This window comes from Centropristis striata, chromosome 11 (genome assembly GCF_030273125.1).
Source record: "Centropristis striata isolate RG_2023a ecotype Rhode Island chromosome 11, C.striata_1.0, whole genome shotgun sequence".
In the NCBI taxonomy this organism is placed as follows: Eukaryota; Metazoa; Chordata; class Actinopteri; order Perciformes; family Serranidae; genus Centropristis; species Centropristis striata.
In genome coordinates, this window is record NC_081527.1 from 24,118,815 (window position 1) to 24,126,002 (window position 7,188).

Here is a 7,188-nt window from a genome sequence, read left to right on the forward strand (position 1 = left end):
TTCTGTTTTACTGCGTGTTGCCTGCATGGAGAAGACCAATTCAAACTCCTAGTATCTGTATACATGGTGAAATAAAGTTGAATTCAATTGAATGTCACCTCCCAAGGCGGCTGAAATGATGTGATGAAAAAACAGATTATACCGCACCATGTGACTTCATAAAACTTTGATACCACTTCCTATATGGTAAAATCAGTGAACAGTAGAGAATATGGAGTGATTTGTGGTCCAGAATATGTTTTGCTTTGCATGTCAGTTCTGAGCAAAGCAAAACATATTCTGGACCACAAATCACTCCATATTCTCTACTGTTCACTGATTTTACCATATCTACAATACTGTGCAGAGGTTTGGGGTAACACTTATAAATGTACAATATAATATCTATCAATACTGCAGAAACGAGCCATAAGAATATTTCATAATACGGGTTATAGAGACCACACAAATTCACTATTCTTAAAATCAAAAACTTTAAAATTCACTGACCTGGTTCATTTCCAAACAGCACAAATCATGTACAAAGCAATAAACAATCTACTTCCTGGGAATATTCAAAAATTGTTTTTTTTACAGAGTTGGGGGTACGTACAACATTAAAACGTTTTTGTCCTTCAGTTTGTGGAGTGAGGCTGTGGAACAGACTCAAGCAATGTCCAAGCATGATCCAGTTTAAAAAGCAGTACAAACACATCGTTTTCACCAGGTACAGGGCTTTAACAACCGGGTGTTTTCATAAATGATAAATTATTCATGTATTTGTTTATGTAATCTATTTATTTTCAATTTTTTATTTTGTAAATATGTATGTTTAGGGAAAAAAAAAAGTGTTAATTGAGTAGTGGAGAAGGTTTAAATAAGCATATTATGCTTCATCCTACTCCTTTTCGGACATGTTGCGTTCACATTACAGCGTTTGTTTTGACTATTGCTATTTTTTTGTGTTGATTATTCTCATTGGATGTATTTGTTTTTGTGTTTACTTTGTTGTGTTACTCGCACATGTTTGAAATAAAAGCTGAACTGAACTGAACTGATGCTTGTAAAACAACATGGTGAACAAACCAGATCATACAACACCATGTGACTAAATAAAACAGTGATCTCACATCCCAACTGTTAGAGTTGTCTCTTATTCTGTCTCTGTTGTCTCTCTGTGGGTGGGAGTCACTATCTGTTGACGTACGTGGTTCACTAACTGTGTATGTAGCCTCTCTCTGTGCATTTATAGATTAAACATGCAAAATGCTTTGCTACAATGATCATGTGCTAATATTGTTTTTAAACTATGATTAAACTAATTACATTTACTCCATCTGCTTAAACTTTATGTCCTACTTAGAGTAAGATTCTATCATCACAAAAATATACAGTACAGGCCAAAAGTTTGGACACACCTTCTCATTCAATGTGTTTCCTTTATTTTCATGACTATTTACATTTTAAATTCATCAAAACTATTAATGAACACATGTGGAATTATGTACTTAACAAAAAAGTGTGAAATAACTGAAAACATGTCTTATATTCTAGTAAGCAAAGGGTGGTTACTTTGAGGAATCTAAAATACAAGACATGTTTTCAGTTATTTCACACTTTTTTGTTAAGTACATAATTCCATATGTGTTCATTCATAGTTTTGATGCCTTCAGTGAGAATCTACAATGTAAATAGTCATGAAAATAAAGAAAAACGCATTGAATGAGAAGGTGTGTGTCCAAACTTTTGGCCTGTACTGTATGTCTTTAAAGTAATCACAGTTTCTAAACCAATATTAACACATGATCAAAATCATTGTATCAAAAGCATATTGCATGATTAATCCATAATTGCGTAGAGAGAAGGCACACACAAAGTTAGTGAATTATGCATGCATTTGATAGTGACCCCCATACAGAGAGAGAGAAAAAGAGACAGAATAACTTTTAACACTTGGTAAGAAACAAATAATCATCAGGTCACTCTGCTCGGGCCAGTTCATCGCTGCTTGCAGCTTTAATTTATCTGGTTTTAAGAGTTAATTTCTGATTAAGTGTTCCTCATGCTTATTTCTAGATTTAATCATTTTAATTTCAGAAATCTTGTCAAGTGAAAATATCTGTCCATGCAGCAAGATCATTTCCCTCAGATTTACTGTTTTTAGACACACCTTTTTTGCACTGTAGATAAAACCTGCAGCATGCTGCTCTGACATTGTTTCAGTATACATATGAAAGTATTTAATTTAAAAAAATGTCATATTTTAATTGAATTGGCTCATTTTATGTATCTCAACATTGAGACCACAGTTGTGGGACATGAACAAAAGTAGTGTTTGGATCCATAAAATGCTTCATAAATTGTATTAAATCACATTTTTTAGTTTTTATTTTTCAATGTCAAGATGTGCAATAACACTGTGTATATATTTATCAAGCACCATAGGACAAATTTTAACATAAATCCAAAATTTCACTGCTGGGACTTAAAAATGCCCGTGGTTGCAGAAACACAAAGAGGAAACCACCGCAGTGCCACACTGCAAAAAAGCCAACTTGTATTTTTTGGTCTAAAACAGTGATTTAATTTGGTAAAACTTGGAAATATAAATTACTGACATTTAGGGCAATAATGTAAGTTAGCACAACAAAGGAAGCCAGTTGTCTGCTCAAAAACAAGTTTGTGAGTTGTTGTTACTTATATCTTTAAGTTGGGGTTCACAACAAGGGACAATAGTTCTGATAACTCTTATTTCTTTGTTGTGAAATTTGGTCATTAGCGAAAGCTAGCGGCTAACTGATGCTAGCGGCTAACTGATGCTAGCGGCTAACTGAAGCTAGCGGCTAACTGAAGCTAGCGGCTAACTGATGCTAGCAGCGCTGCTTGTTACAGCTACAAGAGTAGCCATTAGCGTATCAATGCTAACTCAAAATTGTGGTCACAACATTAGCTGACAATCATAGCGGCGTTACAATCGTGCCAGAGAAATTCAGAGTTGAGCAAACTCAAAAACAAAACTTAAAATATTAAGTTTAATTGTCCAACTTAAAATTTTGTTGAAGTTTGTTGCCTTGAAATTTTGAGTTCACCCAACTTTTCTTTTTTTTGCAAGTGCACTACAATACAAATATATTCAAACTGTTAAAGATGATCCCAGTATGTAACTATGAGAGAAATTGACAGCAGTAAATATTGAAATGTTCAGGCTGAGTTATAAAACATGAGATCTTTGGGCTGTTGGAAGGTGACAAGTTTATTTGTGTTCAGGAATGTCAAAGAGCACAGTGAGTCAACATCACAGCTGCCTTAAGGTCACTGATCCAAATAACACAAACACAGGTTTGCAGCAAAATAATCACTTTTTTGTAGACTTCCAGGTGTCGACTAGACTCTGCAGTCATTTCTGAGGACACTAAAAGTGGTAGAGAGCAGCAGACTCTGTGTCAGGTAGTAGCTGTTAGTGATGAAAGAAATACTCTGTTTTACCAAAGTACAAACATATACTACATCTAGAAAAGCCTGATTGCTATGAGTCTTAGAAGAAATTTCCCTAAATGACAAAACACATTAATAAAATGATTTGAGCTCCTTGTTTAAAAAAGAAATAGAAGTTGAATAGAAAAAATATGTGCTTAATATTCTAGCAACTTTAAACATTAAAACTCCCAATATTTCTACAAATGTCACATCACATAAATATCAAAAACCAAATACTTTCAACTCAAAAATAAGAGGTTAGATGGTCTCATTTGTAAGTTTCTTGCTGCCGCCTTTTTGTTGTTTATATATAGAAATTTATTTTGGGTAAGTTTTAAGAAAAAAGGAGGAAGAAAGTACCCAAATTGTTGCAACATGGCAGCAAGAGTTTGCTTTATTACAGTTTTTTCTGGCACTTGTGCTGCAAAGTAGAGTTGTTCCAATTCCGATAGCAGTATCAGAAGTTGCTCAGGTACTGCAGCGCACAGAGAGAGTCTGGCAGCTCATGGTGCGTTCAAGGTCTACACGAATTTTCGACGTTTTTCCAAGCTCCAAGTTCCGTCTTTCAAGTTCTGACTTTGAGTGTAAATTAAACACACCAAACGGCGTTATGGTAAGAACGTGTTGGACCCGCTTTCAAAATAAAAGCAAACACATGTAGCTTTCAAAATAAGAGCACGATAAAGGACGATACAAGTGAACACCCCTCAAGTCTGAACATTTGCACTTTCTGAATATCCATCTAGTTTTTTTTATGCTTCTTTAATAAAGTTTGTGAAATGCACGTTACGTTGACTGAAATGTTTTACATTCAGCTCAAACTGGTTTTAATTCAAACTGGTGTGCAGCTCAATGTCGCCTCTTAAAGTAAGAACCTGGCTGCCTGTGACTGCAGCTCCACTTGTCTCTTTATGACAGTTTTTAGTTGAACCCCAAATTAAAAAATGACCGCTGAGTCAAATCACCAACTCAACTCTCCAGATCATAAAAACACATTGCAGTTGTGAGTATTTCCTGCAGAGCTGTGTGACTGTGTTGTGTTGTATTTATTCCACCTGCTGTAGTTCCTTCATGAACAGATTCATTTCAAACACTTTACATTTAGTTTTAAACAAAAACATGAAAAAACAATGACCTTCTTTTTAGATTCCAACACGTTTTCCTCACTGCAACTATAGTTTTGTGTTGAATACGATGAAACTGAGACTCACATCAAACAAATCAAACACATATTTGTGCAGTTTTGTACAGAAATATATACATATAGTATAATATAGTACATATCATAATCACAGTGAGGTTGAACTTGCTGTTTGTAGTTTTTTGAGCAGAAAATAACTTTTTCATGACCTATGAGGGAAACTTTTTTTTTTTTTTAACCTAAACATGAGTTTAAAAAAATGTTAATACAGAAAACCATTCAAACTGAGCTCAAGATGAACAATTGTTAGTTGACTTTTATGTACTAATGTTGTGTTAATTACTGGTGTCAAAGTCTACATTCAAACTGAACAGAAGTAATGCTGTAACAAAGATTGACAGACTTTTTTTTAAGCCGATTTCTCTGAACACGATCAGTGTTGAGCTGCCACATTAAAGGATAGTTTGGATTTTTTAAATGTGGTTGTATGAGGTCAGTGTGTTACTACAGTAGTCTGAAGAAGCAACAGCAGTTCACTGTATGCTTTATTTACAACACTACAACAAGGAACTGAAGCTTTTATCCATGTTCTCCTCAAAGTCACCAGACTCCATTAACAAAATCACTCATTTTACTGCCTTACAGAGTCTAACTGCAGTAACTACACAAAAGGTAAAACTGAGAAAAACGACTTTAAAGTTTTTTAACGTTTTTAACTGGCCAGCCAAATGGGTTATAGGTAGATAAGTGATATGACACTTATTTCAACATGTATTGATGATGTCATTTTTATGCTAAAAAAATTATGATTTTTTTTTACCCTTTAACACCAAAAACCAACCTGGTCTCACAGAAATCTGTGAAATAGCCACAGATTTGCTTAACTCAAAATCCGTGGAATAGCCACAGAATCACTCAAATTTCCGTGAAACTGACTGATTTCGCTACAATGCAAGTTAATTACAGTCATATCCCGTGGCTGTTCCAACATACAAAGTGATTTTGTACATTCACTGAGTGAAGATTTAGAAAATAAAACAAATATTTCTTGCTAGAAATGTGATCAAAATCCATTTTTATGCAGAAACTAAGTTAAAATATTGATTTTTTCACTAAAAATGAGAGAACTGTCCGCCATGTTTTTTGTTCTGACCGCCGGGACCTTGAAAGTCACGTGACTTGGAACAAACCAATAGGAACAAACATCCATGGAATAGCCACGGGATATGACTGTCATTAACTTGCATTGTAGCGAAATCCGTGTCAGTTTCACGGAAATTTGAGTGATTCCGTGGCTATTCCACGAATTCCTGTGAGACCAGGTTCCCAAAAACATAGTAACTTCACTCTGGTTTTGCTGTAAAAGATTCTAATAGTAATGATAAACAGAGTGCAGTAACTACAATGTTGTCGTCTTCTTTCAGCTTTTATATTTTGTTTTCAGTGAATAAACATTTTCAATTTTATTTTGTTATCAGCGTATTTAAAAGATGTGCATATTTTAGAGTTAATATTATAAAGTATGGTATATTTTAGTCTTAATATAATTTTATCTCACTTTTTTTACTTCATCACTATCTAGATAATAATTTCCCTTTCAAATAAACTTATAATTTCTATTATTTTTATGTTTAAATTAGTATATATATCCAAAGCAGACCGTGGTAAGTGTAAATACTGCTTGGTTTTGAGTTGGATTTTGTGGTTTTTACATCATTATTTCTCTGAAATAAAGCAAAATTGAAATACTAAAACTTTGTCACAAGATAAAACAGACATCAAGGAGTTCATTTTTAGTTATAACTCAATTTGGACTAAAAATGTAGTTACTGCAGTTAGACTTTGTAGGGCAGAGTAGAATAGGGGTGTTTAAGGTTTTTCAGGCTAAGAACCACCTGACACAAAACTATATAAACTGATATGCATACTTTGCTGCATGAAGCCATTAAAATAATAACTATGGACTAACCCTTGTCCAATGTCTATTAATAAAATAAGTATTATTTTAATTGAATTCAAATTACAAAACGGTCCATTGTGGCTCACAATGGACCGCACTGAGGATAATAACAGAGCAACTTGCTGATATGGATGAGAATTCATGGGTAGTAACAAGCCACTATAGTCTAGACGGAATTGTCCAAAAAGTGAAAGTGAGGAGCATTTATGGGTACAAGTCGAGAACCGGCCTACTTTACTTATTCCAAGGGTGCTGAATAAAAAAAAATGGTTCCCAAGCGAAATTTTGAGTTTTTGACCTTCTCATTTGCAAATCAAAATGGCGGCCGTTGGTTGTTGGACCATTTTCCCCAAGTTTTTTTGAAAGTAGGCAATCAAAGATGAGGAAATTAAGTTTCTGGATCTATAGTCTAGGGTCAGAGGAAGGAGATAATGGAGGCTCAGTGTCTTTTTTATGTATATATATATATATATATATATATATATATATATATATATATATATATATATATAAATATATATATATATATATATATATATCCTTAAAAGAAACAAAGATGGGAGATCATTTTATTTCCCAAGATGGAAGTTCAATTAGTTTGTATAATGAAACTCTTTTCAAAAACACAGAT